The sequence below is a fragment of the Hyperolius riggenbachi genome, chromosome 12, assembly GCF_040937935.1.
Source record: "Hyperolius riggenbachi isolate aHypRig1 chromosome 12, aHypRig1.pri, whole genome shotgun sequence".
Taxonomy (NCBI): domain Eukaryota; kingdom Metazoa; phylum Chordata; class Amphibia; order Anura; family Hyperoliidae; genus Hyperolius; species Hyperolius riggenbachi.
The window spans coordinates 154,963,499-154,987,286 of record NC_090657.1 but is presented as its reverse complement, the minus strand read 5'-3'; the positions used below and the strand labels follow the sequence as shown (position 1 = coordinate 154,987,286).

At 44.3% G+C, this 23,788-nt stretch overlaps 1 long non-coding RNA gene across 1 annotated transcript in view; it reads left to right on the top strand.

Annotated features, from left to right (window-relative positions):
- The window catches only part of LOC137542486 (uncharacterized), a 28,452-nt gene extending 5,031 nt beyond the window's left edge, over positions 1–23,421 (top strand). Inside the window, exon 3 of the long non-coding RNA XR_011025443.1 lies at positions 20,906–23,421. This is a non-coding gene — a long non-coding RNA (uncharacterized lncRNA). The remainder of the gene's footprint in view (positions 1–20,905) is intronic.
- The last annotated feature ends 367 nt before the right edge of the window (positions 23,422–23,788 follow it).

Sequence of the window (23,788 nt, the reverse complement as noted above, 5' to 3'; positions counted from 1 at the left end):
TTGTGGTTATATCATTTACTTCGCTATCAGAGGTTCTCTCTGAATTTTCATGCCAGCATGGTGTCAGATTGAAGGACACCTAAAGTGCGAGAGATATAGAGGCGGACATATTTATTTCCCTTTAAATAATACCAGTTGCCTGGCAGTCCTGCTGATCTTTCATGCATCAGTAGTGTCTGAATCACGCACCTGAAACAAGCATGTGGCAAATCCACATTGTTGGCGATAGTTGGGTGCGTGGCCACAGGACGAACGACTAGACGAGCGACTGATAACAGGCGGTCTGCCCGATCCAACAGGTCCTTCGACTTGGACTTGTTTTAAATGCACCCATATCGTGCAGTCCGTCGTTCCACTTGCATGCGCAGTGTGCTAATGAATTGGTCATTCAGTTGGTTAATGTGCAAAAAAGTCGTGCAATCACTTGGTTGTGAGGCCGGTCATGCCGTCAGGTTGGTCCTGCGGGAAAAGTTGCACGTGTGTATAAACCTTTAGATTTATCACCCTGAGAGCATATGACAATGGGTAGATGCAAAGTAATCAAATTAGCTATTTGCCAGCGAACACCAACAGGTAGGCACAAAGCATTATGGGGTGGATGGGGGGGGGGGGGTCACGCCTTTTGTGCTTCCCCTGTTTGACTGGATGCTGTTTACGGTCTAAGGGCTACATTGATGCATTATGGGAATGCACATTAACACATTCAAATTATTTCCTCAACCAAGGCCAGATTTATGCTTTTTGTGCCCCTAGGACAAGTATGTTGTGGCTCTGCTTTCATGTGCAGCACCCTCCTCCATGTGTATTATCCAAGTACTGTAGCCCCTCCCATTCCATGTGCAGCCCCCTCCTCCATGTGTATTAACCATGTACTGTAGCCCCTCCCATTCCATGTGCAGCACCCTCTTCCATGTGTATTATCCAAGTACTGTAGCCCCTCCCTTTCCATGTGCAGCCCCCTCCTCCATGTGTATTACCCATGTACTGTAGCCCCTCCCATTCCATGTGCAGCCCCCTCCTCCATGTGTATTATCCATGTACTGTAGCCCCCTCTCTTTCATTAGCAGCTCCCCATTTTCAGCCTCCTCTTTCATATGTAGCAATCCTTCTTTAATTTTCTGGTGCCTCCTTGGGCTCCAGCCGTCCAAGGCCCGGGTCATTGTGGCCTTCCCAGAAATCTGGCCCTGAGCTCAACTCCAAAATGGCAAAGTCTATAAAGCAGAAAGCTGCTTTATAATTGTTATTATTGTGCATTGTATACCTCTTTAGAGTACATTAAATTTAGTATGGAAAAATAATAAGCAGCAGTACAGTTGCCAACCATCCCTTAAAGAAGAACTGTCACGAAAATCTTAAAATGTAAAACACATACAAATAAGAAGTACATTTCTCCCAGAGTAAAACGAGCCATACATTACTTTTCTCCTATGTTGCTGTCACTTACAGTAGGTAGTTGAAATCTGAAATTACCGACAGGTTTTGGGCTAGTCCATCTCTTCAAGGGGGATTCTCAGCATGGCCTTTATTCTTTATAAAGACACTCCCTGAAAATAATTGGTACAAAGATGCAGGCCAGTCTCCCTGCTTGCTTGGCAGTTGGACGGAGCAACTGCCATTCACTAAGTGCTTTTAAAAATAAAGACAACTCTGAGAACCCCCTATAAGAAGATGGGCTAGTCCTAAATCTATCTGTAATGTCAGATTTCTACTACCTACTGTAAGTGACAGCAACATGGGAGAAAAGCAATTTATGGCTCATTTAACTCTGGAAGAAACGTACTTATTTGTATAGGTTTACATATATTTTAAATCTTAAGATTTTCATGACAGAGGTCCTTTAAGCTTTTGGGGACCAGCAGCCTAACCCTGCTTAAGGACCAGGGCATTTTACCTGTGGGGAGGGGGGGCGTTTGGGAGGTCATTTTACGCTGGAAGAAACGTACTTCCTATTTGTGTCTTAAATTTTAAGATTTTTGCGACAGTTCCTCTTTAATCCAAAATAACCATCTTGCCTCACTACCCCATTTTCTTCAGGCTCCATATCTGAAGTTTGAAACACATTTAGGGCCCATTTCCACTGGAAATTGCAGTTGCAATTGCTAAACGCTAGTGATTGCGATTGCACAAGTCACAAATTTTTCACGCAATTGCAATTTTGCATATGCAATGCATCACATTGGAAAATCGCGTTAAAAATCGCTCCAAAGTGCGATCGCACTTTTGTAGAAATCAAATTGCGGTAGTGGAAAATACCTACAGTGATTCCTATGTTATTTTGCAAACCCTAGCGAATTAAAAATTGCTATCGATTTGCGATTTTGCGATTCAGCATCCCAAACGCTCATAGTGGAAAAGGGCCCTAAGCTTTACAGACTGTGCAGACTCTCTCAGACTTAATAGAATTCTTTTTCTTGAAGCTAATCATCCTCTAAGCACCAATCCCATTCTTTAAAAAAAAAAAAAACAGGAATGTCTGCAAGCCTCGACAACTCGGTCAGATCAAGCTGCAGCCTGTAGGATTTCAGTAAAGCATTACATCATAGTCTACTGTTTATATTTCCTAGCAGGGTAGCTTTGGCATGATGACATTGTGTAAGGTGATAGAGTACTTCCATCCAGGCTCTGCTTTTGATATATTGCTATACCACAAGTTACAGAGAAACTTTAACCAAGGTTCGAACTTCGTCCCAATCGGTAGCTGATACCCCTTTTCCCACAAGAAATCTTGAACTTTTCTCAAATAGATCATCAGGGGGATCTGTATGGCTAATATTGTGGGTAAACCCCTCCCACAGTGTGATGTCACGACCATAGTCCTGACAGTTTGCTGTCTGTGAACCTCATTGCATTGTGGGAAATAATGGCTTTTTCCAACTGCCAAGCAAGCCGTATCTCCCTCTATACATAGAACTCGCAGTAACAAACATTCCGTACAAATCACCTGGCAGAACTAAATATGGCGCCACCAGTGATAAATGATTCAAGAGAGATGGAACAGCACCTCGGCAATCCGCTGTGGGTGTGCAGGAACCAACCCCTTGTACCAACAGGGTATAGATCCATCTTATTTGAAGATAATGGTCTGCACCACATCCAAGTATAAATCAGCTTTATTGAAGATCCAGAAAATGCTGTGTAGCAGCATATACTGTATAAGCAGAGTGCAATCATAGGTGGCTGGATGGTACAATGGCCAAGGGCTCTGACTCTGACACAGAAGAACAGAGTTCGAATCCCGACCCTGCCCGCCCAGAAAGATTTTTTGGGATATCGATGCGACAAAGATCATCATCGCTATCAAGACACGTAAAAACAAGTGATATAAACGTGTAATGCACAAAAAAGTGTGCAGAAATATGCAAAAGAACAGGGTGGCCTACAGGGTACCATACTTACAAAAAAGGGTTGCATAGAAGAGCCTGGTCCTTTCTCACCTATACAGACAAGAAGATAAAAAGGAACGAGGAAACAGAATCTGTTCGCACAATAAATAGAGCAGTTTCAAATTACCAATTAAAGTTAAGATCATAATCCCTATTCATGTCAAATCTGATCGTATCAAGCTCTCTAATCTATTTTGCTTCCTGAATAAGTAGTTGTTTCAATCTATCGCCCCCTTTAACATTAACCGGTACAGAATCAATAACCTGCACACATAACTGACTGACTGTGTGTCCATTTTCAAAAAATGCTCCGAAACCGCCAGTTTCATGTTCTTAGTTCTGGTCGTTGATTTATGTGAGGACAGACGATCCTTTAATCTTTGGGTAGTCTTTCCTACATATCCCTTACCACAGGGGCATTTTAACAAATAAACTACCCAGCTGGAATCACAAGTGTACCTACCCCTAATTTTAAATTGTTTACATCTTGTAGGCTGGACAAAGGAGTCTCCTTTTACAATATTGTGGCATAAATGACAATTTAGGCACGGAAAAGTGACCTGAGGCAACCAACAGGCTGATGAGTAACATCAGATCGGACCAACCGAGATTGCAAAGACGGCGCACCAGTGATAAATGTCAGAATGTAAATCAGGGAGAGGAAAGATTTTACAATGGGCAAACAATGACTAAATAATCTATAAATGATTATTGTAAAAAAAAAAAAAAAATAAGCAGTCAAGCACCAATAAAGTGGGCAGAGCCCAATAAATTTAAATACCCTACCTCCCTTGTATATGTAGATAAGGATTAAAGCAGTCTATGGGAGTTTGATGGGTACAAGACTGTATCAAAACAAACATCTCCTCTTTTCACAGATGTTGTAATAAAATATGTACTTTGGACCACTGAGCAACAGTCCAGTGCTGCTTCTCTGCAGCCCAGGTCAGGCGCTTCTGCCGCTGTTTCTGGTTCAAAAGTGGGTTCATGCTTCCATCTGCTGAAAAGCTTTATGGAGATGAAGATTTCATTTTTTCAGCACGACCTGGCACCTGCTAACAGTGCCAAAAACACTGGTAAATGGTTTACTGACCATGGTATTACTGTGCTCAATTGGCCTGCCAACTCTCTTGACCTGAACCCCATAGAGAATCTGTGGGATATTGTGAAGAGAAAGTTGAGAGACGCAAGACCCAACACTCTGGATGAGCTTAAGGCCGCTATTAAAGCATCCTGGGCCTCCATAACACCTGAGCAGTGCCACAGGCTGATTGTCTCCATGCCACGCCGCATTGAAGCAGTCATTTCTGCAAAAGGATTCCCGACCAAGTATTGAGTGCATAACTGAACATAATTATTTGAAGGTTGACTTTTTTTATTTTAAAAACACTTTTCTTTTATTGGTCGGATGAAATATGCTAATTTTTTGAGATAGGAAATTTGGGTTTTCATGAGCTGTATGCCACAATCATCAATATTAAAACAATAAAAGGCTTGAACTACTTCAGTTGTGTGTAATGAATCTAAAATATATGAAAGTCTAATATTTACCAGTACATTACAGAAAATAATGAACTTTATCACAATATGCTAATTTTTTGAGAAGATCCTGTACATAGCTCTGAAAATTAGCTGACTTAGGCACAATGGTAAGGCAAGGTTCAGCGCTCAGCGAACTGATAGCTATAACGGACACTGAACAACTGACAAGTCAGGACTTAAAGAGAAACTCCAACCTAGAGTTGAACTTTATCCCAATCAGTAGCTGATACCCCCTTTTACATGAGAAATAGAATGCTTTTCACAAACAGACCATCAGGGGGCGCTGTATGACTGATTTTGTGCTGAAACCGCTCCCACAAGAAGCTCTGAGTACCGCGGTACTCTGGGCAAACTACCACAATGTAACAATGTTCACAGACAGGAAATAGCTGTTTACAGCTGTCTCTAACAGCCAAAACAGCTAGGAGCAGCTACATAACCTGCCCACAGTAAAAATGTCACCATGTAATAAATGTCAGAATGTAAATCGGGGAGAGGAAAGATTTTACAATGAGCAAACACTGACTAAATCATTTATACATAATTATGGTAAAAAATGAAGCACTTGTTTTACTACATTATTTTCACTGGAGTTCCTCTTTAAGTACCGAGGTAAGTACAGAACCACACCCCCGGAACTTCCAGCCAATCAGCAGCGCTCCTGCGGGAGTCAGTGTCAGCTGACTACTACATCAGCTGACACGCCTCACACCCGTCTCCTTAGCCTATAAAGGCTACTCTGAATCGTGCACGCCCGCCTAGAAACAGGGCCTGAACCGCCGCGCTGACTCACATGTACAGGGGAGCCTGGGATGCCGCCAGATGAAGATGGAGTAGGCCCCGTTCACACTGCACGCGTTTCCAGTCGCGTTTTGGAAACGCGTGCAGGTGGCCGACACGCACGACATCAGACATTGCATAGAGTGCAATGTCTGATGTTCACACTGCATGTGTTCTGGACCTGTGCGGTCCGGGAACGCATGCTGCATGCATTTTTTGTAAAAACGCGTGGCTGTCCCATTCACTTTTCAGTGATGGGATCAGCCACGCAACGCACACAAACGTGGATGGCGTGCGGTCGGCATGCGTTCCGCACGCATGGCCATCCGCGTTTGTGATGTGAACAAGGCCTAAGTGGCTTCCGCTGCTGCCCGGAAATGCCAGTGGAGCCGCCGGCAGCAGTGTCAGATAAGTTTGTAACAATGTGACTGTCCGTTTGTTTTGATACATTACATCTTGTCCCCATTAAACTCCCTTAGACTCCTTTAATACTTAATTTTATTCATTATGTTATTTTCACTAAAATTCCTCTTTAAAGCAGCAGGAACAGCCATACTATCCCAAGAAAAACAAAACATATATAAGTAGATAAATATTTGTTTTACTTACATAACACATGTATTGCACATTCCCTGTTTTGATTTCAGTGAATTGTATATAGTAAATAAAGAGAAAACTGTTCCTGGCATTTTCATTTTTTACTGCTTCTGACTGAAGCCAATACTGATGCAATGTCCTCCCTTACTCTTTTTTTTCTCCTAGAAACTGCACTGTCACATCTAGCTTGCTTTGCAAACACACGTGAGCACAGCATAGATTGTATTTCAGAAACTTTACAGTGAACTGCCCTCAGCCAATCAGTGAGGAGTAGGAATGTGGGAGGAGAGATGAAACACTTCCCTCTCATTGACAATGTACCAAATAGAGCCAGGCTGACTGGCATAAGATTTATTACAGCAGAAACATTTATGATTAGATTGGAGTGCTTGCAATGCAGGGTCAGGTCGCAGGCTGCATAATAAACACAAAGCAGTTGGCAAATGGAATTTGTTTTTGTGGTTGACAATTCTGCTTTAAAGGGAACCTGAGGTGGTAAAATAATGCTAAAAGTAACACACCACCTGATCCGGGGGCCTAGCCGGATCAGGTAGCATACATTACCGCTGCTTCCTGCTGTTCCTTCTCCCTGCAATCGCAGAGTTAAAAAAAATATCAGCATCCCGGGGTCACGACGCTGCAAGCTCTGCTCTGTGAGTCTCATCACAGAGCAGAGTACAAGGAGGCGGGGGAACAGTGGGGACTGGGCGGAGAGCCAGTGTAGGGCCAATGACAGCCGGAGAAGGGAGCGTTCCTAATGCCAGAGGAGGCGTTTTGCAGGAGTACCTCTCCTGCAAGGGACGCCCCTCCCCCTGTTAGCTGCCGACAAGTTGCTGGGGGTGACAGCATGGCTCAGGGGCAGAGAGCGGAGCAAGGGAGACACAGAGGCATGTCATGGAGCAGAAGAGGACATGCCTCTGTCCCCCCCCCCCCCCCCTGCGCAGCCTTGGGCACATTTTAAAGCGGTATAAAACCCAGACATAATATACAATAAAACATGTTTTCCTACTTTTTATATGCCATACAGTTATCATATAAGTATTATTATTCATTTAGAAATTACAAGTTCCCAAAAGTACAGATTTATGCTTTGAGAGCTGACTTTGCATTATATTCATAACTGCTTTTATTCATTATGTATTGAAGGCAGAAATGCTTTGAGTTCCTGCCTGTGTCCAGGAGCATCTGCACAGTCAGAGAATGTGTCACATTCCTCACTTGATACAATTAAGTAAACACAAGATAACATTATCTCCACTTTGGTTGAGTCCAGATTTCTCTGCACTGAACTTTGTGTAACCCTTTGAATGCTGTTCTAGTAAAAAAAATGCTGGTTGAATATAATATGCTGTGAAAATTTTTTTAGAGCAAAGAAAACATGCTGGATTTCATTCCGCTTTATTGAGGCTTGTTTGCTTGTGATTTTAAAAGCACTTGTAAATTGTATGCTATGTGTGTGTTCTCACTTAGGTCTGGTTCACACTGCTAGAGCTTTTTTAGCGCTAGAGATTTAAAAAGCCCTTGCTAATGCAATGCTATAGTACATTTTTTATAAAATCCCATCGCTCAGGTGAGAACACACTCATACCATTACATTAGCAAGAGCTGTTATAATCACAAGCGCTTAGAAAAAGCTCTGTCAATGTGTGTTTTCTCTGCTGCTCATCTGATGTCAATCTGTAACTTCTCTCAGAAATGTTTGCTACAGCCTCCGTGGACTGTGCAGATCATCAGGTGTATTGCAGCGTAAGGAAGGGGACCATGGTATCCCCTCCTCCCCCCTGCACCACAGAGAGTTGTAGGGGGAGGTGTAGGTTAGAGGACTCAGCAGTCCAGTCACGCTGAGGCTGAGCTCCAGAGAGCATTGCCTGTGGAGGCAGAGCATGCTGTGAGATGGGGAGCAGCAGGGAGATGCCTGCTACAGCGGATTGCAAATACACAGCAGCGAGCTTCACCACGAAGAGGAGGAGAGGCTCTCTGTGTAAGGATGCACATCACACACTGGACAGCTACAATGCATATGTGTGAATGGCTACTGTAGACATTTCTAGGCAGAAACTGTTATACCCAAACTCCCGTATGAATTATCCAGGCCGCCGCCACACACAGTTTTTGTATCTTCATTTAAGATAATGACAGGTGTTCTATCTTGTTTATATACACTTAAATACATGCAGTGAAACGCTGCTTATCAAACTTTCCATCTTTACTATACTAGGGCTGCACTGCTGAGCCCCATCAATCATTAATAATGTATCTGTCTGACTGGTAAGTACAGTACATGTGTTTGCTCCTACTGGTGTAGAAAGAGCCTACATTTAAAGAGAAACTCCAACCTAGAATTGAACTTTATCCCATTTAGTAGCTGATACCTCCTTTTACATGAGAAATATAATGCTTTTCACAAACAGACCATCAGGGGGCGCTGTATGACTGATTTTGTGCTGAAACCGCTCCCACAAGAAGCTCTGAGTACCGCGGTACTCTGAACAAACTGCCACAATGTAACAATGTTCACAGACAGGAATTAGCTGTTTACAGCTGTCTCTAACAGCCAAAACAGCTAGGAGCAGCTACTAACCTGCCCACAGTAAAAATGTCACCATGTAATAAATGTCAGAATACAAATCAGGGAGAGGATAGATTTTACAATGAGCAAACACTGACTAAATCATTTATACATAATTATGGTAACAAATGAAGCACTTTTTTTTACTACATTATTTTCACTGGAGTTCCTATTTAAAGAGGAACTGTAACCAAAGATTGAACTTCATCCCAATCAGTAGCTGATAACCCCTTTCCCATGAAAAATGTTTACCTTTTCTCAAACAGATCAGCATGGCTGATATTTATTTATTTTATTATTTATTGTATTTATAAAGCGCCAACATATTATGCAGCGCTGGACATTAATTTAGGTTACAGACAATATTTAGGGGTCACATACAGCAATATGACAATACAGGAATACAAGAAAACCAGATCACACAGCACAGTATGAGTACCATGTAATGCTTAGTCAGTCTTTAGATGGGAGCTTGGAGATTAGGCAAGTTAGGTTCACTCAAATGCATAGAATGGGTTTAAAGTAATGGAGGTGCATGATCAGGTAGGACACAAAAGGAGGAGGACCCTGCCCAAAGGCTTACAATCTACAGGGAGAGGTAGGGACACGAGAGGTAGGGGCCCAGAGTTCAGCTGTGGGTTTAGAGCAATTGTGAGGGGTGGTAGGCCAGAGTGAAAAGGTGAGTTTTGAGGGCCTTCTTGAAGGTGTTGAAGGAGGGGGCTGCCCTAATGGGTTGAGGTAGGGAGTTCCATAGTGTTGGAGCGGCTCTTAAAAAGTCCTGGAGGCGTGCATGGGACTGGGTGATGTGGGGGACGGTCGGGCGAAGTTCATTGGAGGAGCGGAGTGGTGAATCCCCTCCCCTCGGTCTGATGTCAGGACCTAGGTGCTGACAGTTTCCTGTCTGTGAACCTTGTTGCACTGAAAATAACAGCTGTTTCCAACTGTCAAGCAACCAGTATCTCCCTGTGTGCATATGTATATCTATAAAAAAAAAAGACAGAAAAACCTTTTAGCCTATCGCAACGTTAGTGGGTATAGTTCTGAATAATCACAGTTGGTGCTATCTAGTTTTTTCATGTCTGCCAGTAGTAAAGATGATTACGTGCAGGCTGATTGTGGATTAAACAAAATGAACAAATTACATGGCAAATATCAATCATTTCTTGATCTCTTTTCTGTATGTTATCTTCTCACTCTTTTTATTTATTTATTTTTTCGCTAAAGTTGTTCTTTAAACTCTGAACTAGGTTTGTTGTTAGTTTTATCTGCATCATGCATGCAGAATTGTTGTGGCCAAACCTAAACTACAAGTATGACAACTGGAAGCTGAATGGTCAGAATGTTCACACCTGAAAGTCAGTTTATCATGCCAAAAAATAATATAATGCAATAGGAAAAAGCAGACGACAAGGAAGTTTTCCCTGGTCATCTCATTTAGGCCTCTTTCACTCAGGAGGCTAAACTGCCTACTTATCGGGCAGTTTAACCTTCCGGCTGCTGGCCATGGGCACTGCCACTGAATGGCAGTGTTTGTAGGCCTACATGTGTCATAATTTGACACGCCGTGGTGTGAACCACTAGCAGAAAACCATGACATGTTCCATTGTCACATCTGAGCATGGTCGCTGCAACGCTCAGATTTGGCTCTGGTTCTAGGGGAACCAAAGGGCAAAATGGCACATGGCGAGGAAGTGGGGCAAAAAGCCGCACATATTTAATTAAAGGGCGGCCCAGCACTCACAGACTTACAGCAGGTAATCTCCATGGGTCAGGCAGAAGGAGCAGAGCCAAAGGAGAAACTGAAAAAGATCAAGTGAGTGTAGAGCTGATGCTGCCCCCCAGGCCCGTTTCTAGGGCCGTGCGGCCTGTGCCGCCGCCCGGGGCGCTGTCGGGAGATGGTGGGAGGTGGGCGCTGTAATGGAGGGGGGAGCCGGAGCAGCGGGGAGGGCAGCCCGACCTCTCCCTCCCTCTCCTGGGCCGCCCTCCGTGCTCCCCTCTCAGATGCAGAGCGAGCAGCCAGGGAGGAAGCTCTGTATACAACATACCTCTCTGCGTTCCAAGCGCTGCTCTCTCGCCGCTGGTCTCTTCCTCTCTGCCTATACGATGATACACACTCTCCTTCCGGAAGCAGCGTGTGTATCATCGTATAGGCAGAGAGGACGAGACCGGCGGCGAGAGAGCAGCGCTTGGAACGCAGAGAGGTATGTTGTATACAGCGCTTCCTCCCTGGCTGCTCGCTCTGCATCTGAGAGGGGAGCACGGAGGGCGGCCCAGGAGAGGGAGGGAGAGGTCGGGCTGCCCTCCCCGCTGCTCAGGCTCCCCCCTCCGTTATGGGGGACAGCTACCTATCTAACCTACCCTGGGAGGCACCTACCTAATCTAACCTACGCTGGGGGGCAGCTACCTAATCTAACCTATACTGGGGGGGCAGCTACCTAATCTAACCTACGCTGGGGGGCACGTACCTGTCTAACCTATACTGGGGGGCACCTACCTAATCTAACCTACACTGGGGGCAGCTACCTAATCTAACCTACACTGGGGGCAGCTACCTATCTAACCTACACTGGGGGGCAGCTACCTATCTAACCTACACTGGGGGGCATCTACCTAATCTAACCTACGCTGGGGGGCAGCTACCTATCTAACCTACACTGGGGGGCACCTACCTAATCTAACCTACACTGGGGGCAGCTACCTAATCTAATCTATACTGGGGGGCAGCTACCTAATCTAACCTATACTGGGGGGCACCTACCTAATCTAACTTATACTGGGGGGCAGCTACCCATCTAGTCTATACTGGGGGGCAGCTACCTATCTAACCTATACTGAGGGGCACCTACCTAATCTAACCTACACTGGGGGGCAGCTACCTATCTAACCTACACTGGGGGCAGCTACCTATCTAATCTATACGGGGGGGGCAGCTACCTAATCTAACCTACGCTGGGGGGCAGCTACCTATCTAACCTGTACTGGGGGGCACCTACCTAATCTAACCTACACTGGGGGGCAGCTACCTATCTAACCTACACTGGGGTGCAGCTACCTATCTAACCTATACTGGGGGGGCAGCTACCTAATCTAACCTACGCTGGGGGGCAGCTACCTATCTAACCTATACTGGGGGGCACCTACCTAATCTAACCTACACTGGGGGGCAGCTACCTATCTAACCTACACTGGGGGGCAGCTACCTATCTAACCTACACTGGGGGGCAGCTACCTAAGCTAACCTACACTGAGGGGCAGCTACCGATCTAACCTATGCTGGGGGCACTTATCTAACCTGTATTGGGGGCACCTACCTAGCTAGCCTATACAGGTGGCAACTATACTGGCTACCTATATTGCAGGCACCTACCTAAATAACCTATACTGGGGGCACCTACCTATCTAACCTATGCTGGGGGCAACTATTCTGGCTACCTATATTAGAGGCACCCACCTAGCTAACCTGTACTGGGGCACCTACCTATCTAACTTATACCGGGGGCGCCTGCCTATCTAACCTATACTGGGGGCAACTATACTGGCTAACCTATAGCGAGGGCAATTATACTGGTTCACCTATGCCTGGCTACCTATACTGGGGTACCTATTCTTGGCTACCTATACTGGGGGGACCTATACTAAGTGCAACTAGACCTGGCTAACCTATACTGCGGGCACCCATACCTTGCTCGGGGGGGGCGCAATTTTTACACCCTCGCCCTGGGTGCATTTGAGCCTAGAAACTGCACTGCTGCCCCCTATAGTCTGCTGCCCTGAATTTCATTTAGTCTGCTGCCCCCTACAGTCTGCTGTCCTCAATCATGTGATTCAGCCTGCTTCATGGTAGGGCCGCCCCTGCTTCCAGCCAGTACCTTGATTGCAATAGCCTATCCACCTGCGGTACCTAATGAGAGAGGGTGATGTGCACATGCCACTTAGTGCCATGGGACACTACACTTTATTATACCTTAGTGCTTGGAGAAGGACTTAAAAACAAGTTGAGAAGTTAAACAATCGTATTTAATGCCACAAAGCTGCAGCTAAAAAAATTAAATTTTGGGATTCATTAAAAGGGAAATAAAAATTTGGGATGCTAGCATAATACTTCCCCTGTTTAGCTCCCTTGTAAGGTCGTATCTGGAATATGGGATACAGTTCTGGGCACCGCATTTCAGGAGGGATGTTGTAGTTTTGGAACAGGTGCAAAGACAAGCCACAAAATTGATTATAGGTTTGGAAAATCTCACTTCCCAGGAAATGTTTGATAAACTGGGTTTGTTTAGTCTAGAGAAAAAACATTCGGCGATCGGTCAAAACCAGCCTTTTCAGCCTGCCGACAGACTGTACACGCAGCGAAATTGTCGGCAGGACAGCCTCCCCGCGGGTGGGTCTGACGACTCGTCGTTTGAAGGAATCAGGCGTGTGCATGCACCTTTAGAGGAGATCTAATTAACATTTATAATTACATCAGACAGCAATGTTAAAACTCAGCAAATAAGCTTTTTGTCCCCAAGCTTGTGCAAAGACAAGGGAACTTGATCTGTGTATGGAAGAAAAAAGTTTTTTGACATCTATATAGGAAGGGGTTCTTTACAGTAAGGGTGGTTAAATGTGGAACATCTTACCTCAGGCAATAGTTATGGCAAAGTCTATGTCTGCATTTAAAGTGGGCTTGGATTCCTACCACTAGAGGGCACAGAGAGGTTGATTAAAGAAATGGGTGGAGATAAAGTTTCTTTTCACTCTTAAAGCGGTATCGTCACCATAAAAATCAAATTTCAACAGCAACTGGTCTGAGTGTATTAAGTGATAAAGATGCGAAGCCTGCATTCAAAACTTTCAAAACTTTTTCTGCTGTTATGATTTGGAATTATCACATACTTAAGGAGCACTGGCCCTTTAGTAGTCGGTGCCAAAGAATTGCATGCTGGCAGTTCTTTTTATCTATAATCTATTCCTCCTCTTCCCTTTATTTCCCTGCTAGCTGCTTATCTGTAACCTAATCCCCAAATCACTTGTGTTTACAAGCAAGGCTGAGGCGACTCAGTGATTGGAGGAGACAAGAAAAAAAGTAAAGGGCAGAAATGACATCACGAGTTAGCCTTAACTGTGGGCAAAAGACATGGCCCCCACCAGGAACAGAATTCTCGTCATTTACTATATAACATTCACTGAAAATCAAAATGTGGACAGTACAATACATGTGTTATGTAAGTAGATCAAGTATTTATCTACTTATATATGTGTTTTTTTCCCTGGCATAGTATGGCTGATCCTACTGCTTTAAAGAGTAACTGTCAGGCTGCAAATGCTAATTTAAACCTCTATTCTCCTGTGTTAAACAGTTTAGAAGAAAGCCAAAAAGGCAATACTGAAGTTAAAAATCTCTCTTACTTTGATGTTTGCTGAACAGCAAGGCTCTGTATTCCCAAGTTCTAAGAAGGCCGGCAGGACGCATAACAGATACTGCAAAGCATTCTGGGGCTGCCTCTTCTCCCCACTGCACTACCTTGGGTCATTCCCTTCATTTCCCTATCACGCCTTAAGGCTGCTTTCACAGTGGGAAGTTACAGGCTCATGTTACAGCAGCTTGTAACAGCAGCCTAAACTCACAGCACATGTTCCATTAGAGTATACTGCATGAGTCCGCTATTGTTCCTAGCCACATGGCTAATTAATATTCACTGCACAGTAGTGTTGTCCGGATCATGAACCATTAGGATCTTTTATCCTGATCTTTTTTGTGAGTCGAATCATCAGGAAGCATGGTAAGGGAGGATATGACCTCACAATTGGCTTCATACAAGACAGACAAACATGGAACCTGCCATGAGCTGTCAGGAGCATCATTCTCTGCAAATACTACAGTGGGTTGCAAAAGTATTCGGCCCCCTTGAAGTTTTCCACATTTTGTCATATTACTGCCACAAACATGAATCAATTTTATTGGAATTCCACATGAAAGACCAACACAAAGTGCTGTAGACGTGAGAAGTGGAACGAAAATCATACAAGATTCCAAACATTTTTTTACAAATAAATAACTGCAAAGTGGTGTGTGCATAATTATTCGGCCCCCTTTGATCTGAGTGCAGTCAGTTGCCTACAGACATTGCCTGATGAGTGCTAATGACTAAATAGAGTGCACCTGTGTGTAATCTAATGTCAGTACAAATACAGCTGCTCTGTGAGGGCCTCAGAGGTTGTCTAAGAGAATATTGGGGGCAACAACACCGGGAAGTCCAAAGGACACACAAGACAGGTCAGTGATCAAGTTATTGAGAAATTTAAAGCAGGCTTAGGCTACAAAAAGATTTCCAAAGCCTTGAACATCCCACGGAGCACTGTTCAAGCGATCATTCAGAAATTGAAGGAGTATGGCTCAACTGTAAACCTACCAAGACAAGGCCGTCCACCTAAACTCACAGGCCGAACAAGGAGAGCGCTTATCAGAAATGCAGTCAAGAGACCCATGGTGACGAGCTGCAGAGATCTACAGCTCAGGTGGGAGACTCTGTCCATAGGACAACTATTAGTCATGCACTGTACAAAGTTGGCCTTTATGGAAGAGTGGCAAGAAGAAAGGCATTGTTAACAGAAAGCATAAGGGCTCTTTCACATTAGGGCAGATTTTCTGCGTTTCAACGCAAAGGATAAAGTTTGCGTTACCCAAGGTGAAATGAAAGTCCATAGACTTTCATTTTAGCTTTCACATATAACGCAGCCTTTTTGTGCGTTGCGTTCCACTGCACCCAGGCGCAGTTTTTTGGCCAACGCTAGCTTTATGCGTTACAATGTTAGTCAATGTAAAACGCACACTATGCGCGTTTTTAATCCGTTAACGCAGGCAATCAGTCCCAGAATGCAACAGAGGAACAATGTAGAAAGTTGACAACTAAAAGAAAAAAAAATTACCTGCGTTTTTCTATGTGCAGTAACGGATTGAAAACGGATTAAAAACGCACACTCACTGCAGTGCAACGCATATCAAAACGCAGTAAAAGGCATACAACAAAACGTATGCTTTGAGCGTTCTCCAACGCAAGCTCTGATGTGAAAGAGCCCTAAGTCCCGTTTGCAGTTTGCCACAAGCCATGTGGGGGACACAGCAAACATGTGGAAGAAGGTGCTCTGGTCAGATGAGACCAAAATGGAACTTTTTGGCCAAAATGAAAAACGCTATGTGTGGCGGAAAACATACACTGCACATCACTCAAAACACACCATCCCCACCGTCAATTATGGTGGTGGCAGCATAATGCTTGGGGGTGCATCTCTTCAGCAGGGACAGGGAAGCTGGTCAGAGTTGATGGGAAGATGGATGGAGCCAAATACAGGGCAAACTTGGAAGAAAACCTCTTGGAGACTGCAAAAGACTTGAGACTGGGGCGGAGGTTCACCTTTCAGCAGGACAATGACCCTAAACATAAAGCTAGGGCAACAATGGAATGGTTTAAAACAAAACATATCCATGTGTTAGAATGGCCCAGTCAAAGTCCAGATCTAAATCCAATCGAGAATCTGTGGCAAGATCTGAAAACTGCTGTTCACAAACGCTGTCCATCTAATCTGACTGAGCTGGAGCTGTTTTGCAAAGAAGAATGGGCAAGGCTTTCAGTCTCTAGATGTGCCAAGATGGTAGACATACCCTAAAATACTGGCAGCTGTAATTGCAGCAAAAGGTGGTTCTACAAAGTATTGACTCAGGGGGCTGAATAATTACGCACACCCCACTTTGCAGTTATTTATTTGTAAAAAATGTTTGGAATGATGTATGATTTTCTATCCACTTCTCACATGTACACCACTTTGTATTGGTCTTTCGCGTGGAATTCCAATAAAATTGATGCATGTTTGTGGCAGTAATGTGACAAAATGTGGAAAACTTCAAGGGGGCCGAATACTTTTGCAACCCACTGTATATAAAAATTCTGTGAAATCCAAACGTGGACAGTGAAATGCATATGGAATGTAAGTACAGCCAATATTTAGCTACTGATATATGTGTGTTTTTTTTTCTCTGAGACCCTATACCTAACAGCTCCTCTTTAAGGTGCTCATACACTCGTCAGATTAGCAGCAGATAGATCATCAGATGGATTTCTTATCTATCTGATGTGTTTTTAGAACATTTTTTACTAGGATAGAATTCCAATAGATTTCAGTTTGAAATCTAATGAAATTCGATCTGATGGGATTTTTTTTGCCATCAGATTTCCGTTAGGGCCAATGCAAAATGATAAGCAATCTCATCAGATCGACCTAGATTTTCCACCCTGCCAGTTCGATGGAAATCCATCGAAATCGGCCGTCGATTGGCCAACCGATTTGCAATCGATCGATCGATTTTGATCGATCGATCAGCTAGAAAATCGGCTGAGTGTATGGGCCCTTTAACTCTGTGTGCCATCTGCTGGCCAGAACCTTCACTTTCTTAGCCCTCTGCTGGCCAAAAGATTCAATCTCTGTGCCCTCTACTGGCCAGATAATTCAGGTCATGTTTTCAAAAGGAGGATGCCAAGGTGAGTACAGCTTTTCTCTTCACTTTCTCTAGGCACCAAGGCAACTTTAACAAGGATAAATGCATTATCCTCTAATCTTCACCCTGCTCTTAATGCAACCCTTAAGACTAATTCTAAACTTTGTTTAAACTTTACCTTTTTACACCAGTAAAGGTATTACAGAAAAATAATAACACAATAATAAACCAATGGCCACTCCAGCTTTAGATTTTTTGGGTGGGGGCCTATGGGGGACACAATGGCTAGCTGGAGGGGCCCACTGCGACACACTACAAGATACTTCTACACTTCTGGAAATCAGATGACGGCTTGGTGGTATAGTGCAGGGCTTTTCAACCTTTTCAGAAATTGTGCCACTTTTATTGCGTGAACATTTTCAAGTACCACCAGTGATTTCGTAAGATGTCAACAAATCAATAAGTGAAAAAAAAGGATAAAGTATGTACTATTATTATTAATTAATATTATTATTTATTGTATTTTTAAAGCGCCAACATATTACACAGGGCTGGCCAGTGATTAAGTATACATACAGTGTTAACCAATATTATATTTGTGCCTGTGCTTACTGATAGAATCAAGTCATATTCCATCTGAAAACAGTTCCTTTATTTTTTTATACATGTCAATGAAAAAAATGCCTTTTTCGCACAAGTATGTGGAACCAAATGGCAGTAAAAGTGCAATAGCTTTTTCCCTCACTTCTGGGTGCAAATTTCTCTCTAATCAGATTCAATTAGGGATACATTTCTCTTTGTGGAATTTGCCCATAATCTTCTGATGTATGACTTTAGGCTGCTTTCACAGTGGGACGTTACAGGCGCACTTTAGAGCAGCCTGTAACGCAGACCAACTCACAGCAATGACAAATCAATGGGCTGTTCACAGTGCCTACGTTGCGTTAGGGTATAACGCTACACGTTAAATGAAAGTGCAGCATGCTGTGCGTTATACTCTTTTTTTGCCACGTTAGACTGTTTGCACATGCGCAGTAATGTTTTTTTTTATTTGCCGCATGCGCCGTTTTCGTCCGATAGTATGCGTCAAAAAGTACGTATCACGGACGCATCAAGAGACGCATAACGCGGCTCCATATAACGTCCAACTTCAAAGCTCACATGCGTTGCGTTAGGGGCACAATATGCAACCTTAACGTCGCATCTAACGCAACGTCCAAGTGAGAAAAAGCCCTTAAAGTGGACCTGAACTCTTGCTCAGGACAGAAGGAAAACAACAGAATTGCACCCTGTATGTTTTTAAAGAGTTTAGCCTGTGTAATTCTCCCTCTTTTGTGTCTAATCACTACTTGTAATTTGTTCTCCCCCTCTGTCACATGACTGCCTATGGCAGATAAGCAGATAAGCCCATTTGAAAGCACAGGCTGTAAACAATATGTCTGCTTCCATGAATCAGGAAGTAGGAACTGTGCAGATTTATTGCAGGATTTGTATCAGCTGTAACAAAGAAATGTTTTTGCTTAAAGGGTTTTATGTTTTTGTGTATATTTTAGAGCAGAGAGGACGTTCTGAGTTCAGGTCCACTTTAAGAAGTTCACCTTTCAATGAGTATCTAAATAGAGCTGCCCACCCGGGGCCACCCCAATCATAGTGTGAATGAGTTGTTTATCCAAGCAGGACACAGGGCCGAGGCAGAGAGCTTCTAATCTTGTTGCTTGCTGTGCAGAGCAGTCGCCCATCAGTGAATCCACTCCTAAGCACTGCATATGTAAGATCTGAATGAGAGAGGGCTGGTACACACCAAGAGTGCTTCTGAGCGTCTTTCAAATCGCCAGTGATTTGAAAAGCGCTTGGCTAATGTTACCCTATAAGGGTCTTCCAACAGCAGCATTGTGATTTTTTTCAATATCGCAAACACGCTGCATGTAGCATTTTTTGGAGTGATTCATTCAAAAATCGCTTCACAAAATCGCACTCCCAAATTGCTAGTGATTGCTGTTGCGATTTTGGCGTGTACTAGCCCAAAGGGAGGAGAAGTGGAGAGAGACTGAGAATAGCCGGAGATGGAGCAGAGAGCTTATCTGTATTGCAGTCCCACATCACACAGAGGCTAGTTGTCTGTAATAGGACTGCTGTTCCTGCCAGTCTTTCACACAAGCTGAATGTTTTGTAGTTCACTTAAACAGAGCCAGTTCTAGACTTTTTGCCACTCGAGCAAATTCATTGTGAGGACCCCCCCCCCCTTTTCCCATGGTGGTTGTGCAAAGCCGGGCCGGAGAGGAGAGACACATCGGATGTGCATTGCAGGCACTGGCACTACACTTACCTCCTTCTGCTACCTCCAAGACAGCAACTTCTCCCTGCTGACCCACAACATCTGATCCCCAGGATGCCAGGTATGTGTTGCAATGGCGCCGCATCACTCACCCGCTCTCACCAGATTAGTTATGGGTTCAGCACCCAACTGAAAAAGTCCTGCTTCCTCTCTGACTACAGCGGTGCCTCATGTGACCCAGCAACACCTAACAGGTCCTATGAGACACCGCTGTAGCCATTGAAACAGGAAGCTGTACGGATAGATGGAGATCACATCACTGGAATGCTAAAAGCACGCATCTAGGGGGGAGATGTGGCTCTTTATCCCTATGGTCAGGCCCGGATTTACATCACAGGAGCCTATAGGCACAGATGTCCTGGCACCCCAGACTTCACCCTCCATGAACCTGCAAACACCCACCAAATTGCACCGAAAGTATGTTGGCTGGCCCAGCTGTCACTTCTCCCTTACTTTCCTTGCCTGTCACAGATAGCTACAGGTGCCCCTTAGTATAAGGTAGACAAAAGTACCCACAATATTAAGTAGCTAAAGTTGCCCCTTAGCATTAGATAGCCAGAGGTACTCTCAGTATTAAGTAGCTAGAGGCGCCCCTGACTGAAGGAAGATCTCAGCAGTGGAATGCTGAGAGCAAGGTTAGCAACCTCTCACATGCACTTTCAACAGGACTCTGTATAGGGAAGGAGGGAGAGAGGCACTTAGGGAGGCGAGTGAGCTGCCTTTCCATCATCAGGTGCCTGTAGGCACATGCCTACAGTGCCTTATGGTAAATCCATCCCTGCCTATGGTGAGATTGCTATCTGTCGTCCCGTGATAGACGCCAATCTCACCCGAGCGAGAGAGCCCCAGGGATTGTGGAGGAGACTAGCCAGATCCAGGGAAAGTAAGTGTAAAGTGCCACTTGTCTGCACTCTAAGCGGTAGCCAGCCCGGTGGTTACCCCAACCAAGCCTCGGGATTACTGCTCACAGCATATTTCTTTCAGCCCAAGCCTGGGTTATTAAGACCATTAGGGGGTTCAAGAAGTGTTCATATTTATACAGTACGTGGAACTAAGTCAGACAGTCATAGCCTAAAACAGTGTTGACATCACTGCTACTAATCTAGTTGGGACTGCTGCCATTAATGCTGGCACGTGGCAAGCCCATGGCACGTGGATTTGTAACTAATTGCTGTAAGAGAAGGAAACAAAATCTAACGTCTAACCTTCTGTTCATCTTACAGCGTGTTTACCTGGAATGTCACCTGTACATCCACTAAGGGATTGTTTTCCAGTCCTGGAGCTCCTCCAACCTTGATGTAGGTAGAGTGCGGCTGTAAAGGACTTCTATCCAAGGGGATTGGTGATCACAGACCAGGATGCTACACAGCCCTCCTGGCTACCAGGCACGTGCAATCGCCAAGGACACCTCATCCAGGTGACACGTAACAGATGGCTTTGTCTGCAGAGAGATTAAAGGCTTTTCTATGCACTAAAATACTTATGTGGATTTCTTCTCAAGTCCTGTACAGAGAGCTCCTCATGTGAGCACCATATCAATGCAATGTAAGCAGCAGAAACTAATCCCATCAGTGGTGATACCCAGGTAATCAGTCTAAAATTCTGTGCTTAGTCATACAAAGCTGTAACTGTAAAGCGAGATGTACACTAAAGGTGGCCGTACATCTATCAACTTGGCGGGCGATTGACCACCCGATTCATCTGATTAAAATCTGTGCCGCCAAGTGCATGCCCAATCAACGATGCCACCAATTTTGGGCTGGGACATGCTGCAAGATGTTGGTGGTCGATTGGGTGTGCAGCGGTTATGGTGAGCAATATCCGGACGAATGCTGAACACGATGAAACCCCGGTGCTGTCCCCCCCCCCCCTAAAGTCAAATGTGCCCCCCTACTGCGCAGTGCACTACACTTTACCTGTCCTCATCTGCCGCTGGCTCCGGGCGCTGTCCCCCGTCCATACATGTGCCCCATGTGGTTGTCTGCATACACGTGGGCATGTGTGTGACGTCACACATGCGCCCACATTACTCCGGCAACCATGAGGGGAGTGTGTCGGGATGGAGCACAGAGCCTGGAGCCAGCGACAGGCACGAACAGGTAGGGCTGGTTCACACTGGGGCGATTATTCAGCATTTTGTTGATCGCCGGTGATCATCAAAGAGCTGCTACAATGTATCTCTATGGATACATTCATACTGCAGCGGTTGAGATTTCGTTCAACCGCAAACGCACTGCATGCAGCATTTTGAGGGCAATTGCTCTGTGATTCCCGTTCCATTGAACTGGAATAACAAGCGCAAATCACGCTAAATCGTGAGATTTTGCCTGCAAATCGTGGAGCTGAACGTGATCGCAGGCATAGCACCAAGTGTGAACCGGCCCGTAAAGTATAGGGATGCAGCGTCACAAGGCTGATTCCTGATTGATGTCAGCATGAAAATTGGATTGGGAATCGGCCTGCGGTGTACGGGCAGCCAACAGATCGGATTCGATCAGAGAGAGATTTGTCTCTTGGTTGAATCTGCCTATCATCACTAGATGTACTGTATGGCTACCTTAAGTGATGTAGTGATACCCTTTTTATTCACTGTAGTGGCACTGTGGAATTGTCGACTTTGCATAAGCTGAAAAGACATCCTCTCTGGAACTATTCAAACAAAGTCTCAAACACATCTGTTCAGCCAGCCAGGCACTTGGCAGCAATTAATTTCATTTTATCTCATTGAGAAAATCTACAACCCATTCTGTGTAAAGAGCTCTGAGTCTCTGACAGGAAAGCGCTAAGTAAGGATTATTCTGAATTATTATTGGATTATTATGAAGGATAAAAAGGCATCACACAGCATGGCAAGAATAAAGCACACATTTGCATGCAGCACTGTTCACCAGCACTTGCTTCACAAATGAACAATTTAGCTATGCGGTCCCATTGAGATGGGTTCATCCAGCTTTATATATAACCATAGATGATATGTGGTACCTGCTTTCATTTGTTGGTTCTGTACCAGAAAAATGCCCTGTCTGGTCTCATCCTATCCTGGCAGCTGTAAACAGTGATGATGTCATATCCTGGCTATCCAAAGAAGCTAGTATGCAGACAGGAGGCGGGGCTTGTGGTAGTCAGGGTGGGTCTTCTAATATAAAAGCCATAGACTGGAACTGACCCATCCCCTGAATAGCAGAACTTTGCATATTTGCATATTCTTTTGGATCCACTGGCCAACTGCTAGTGCCAAATCCCATTCCTCTTTTCTCCTCATTTGTACCTTTTTTAGGTATAAAGTACAGATATGGGCAACTAAATGTGCTATTTAACTATTAAAATACTGTAGTTACATAGTTACTTTGGTTGAAAAAACGGCATCTGTCTGTCAAATTCAACCAGGAGAAATAAATAAATAAATTAGGTACAGAATTGTATTTGCTTTAGATGCTGCTGCTTGACATTGCATACAGTTGCTTAACCTGTTATGAACCAGTATTCCTTCACTGAGTCCGCTCTTCCCAGCTGTATACTATTTATTCTATATGGTGCTCTTCCAAGGTGCATGACCTTACATTTATCAACATTAAATGTCATCTGCCTTATGCCTGCCCATGTGAATTGAGATCCTGTTGTAATATGTCACTATCCTTCTTAGCCTTGTTAATTCTGCATAATTTTGTATCATCTGTGTATATGGCAAAATTATTCCGTATTTTGTCTACTAGATCATTAATAAATAAAATGAAAAGAGTTGGACCAAGTTCTGATCCCTGTGGTACCCTACTGCTAACAGTTTCCCATTTTAAAGAGAACCTGAACTGAAAATAAAAAGTCAAAATAACCATACAAAGGTCATACTTACCTCCCGTGTAGTCTACTCCTGAAACGCTTTCTCCTCTCCTGCGTACCATTTGTCCACTGCAATCAATGAAATTCTCCGTCCTCCATTTTAAAAATGGCCATTACCCCATAACAGCTTCCTGGTCAGCACACTGTTAAACTGTAATATCACTGTAATGCTGGGGGGGTTCATACTTTCTGACCACCCAGCAGCGCAACAAGGCTAAGAGCTGGATAATGGAAGAGGTTACACAGGCTGCCCAGAACAACTGCCCCTC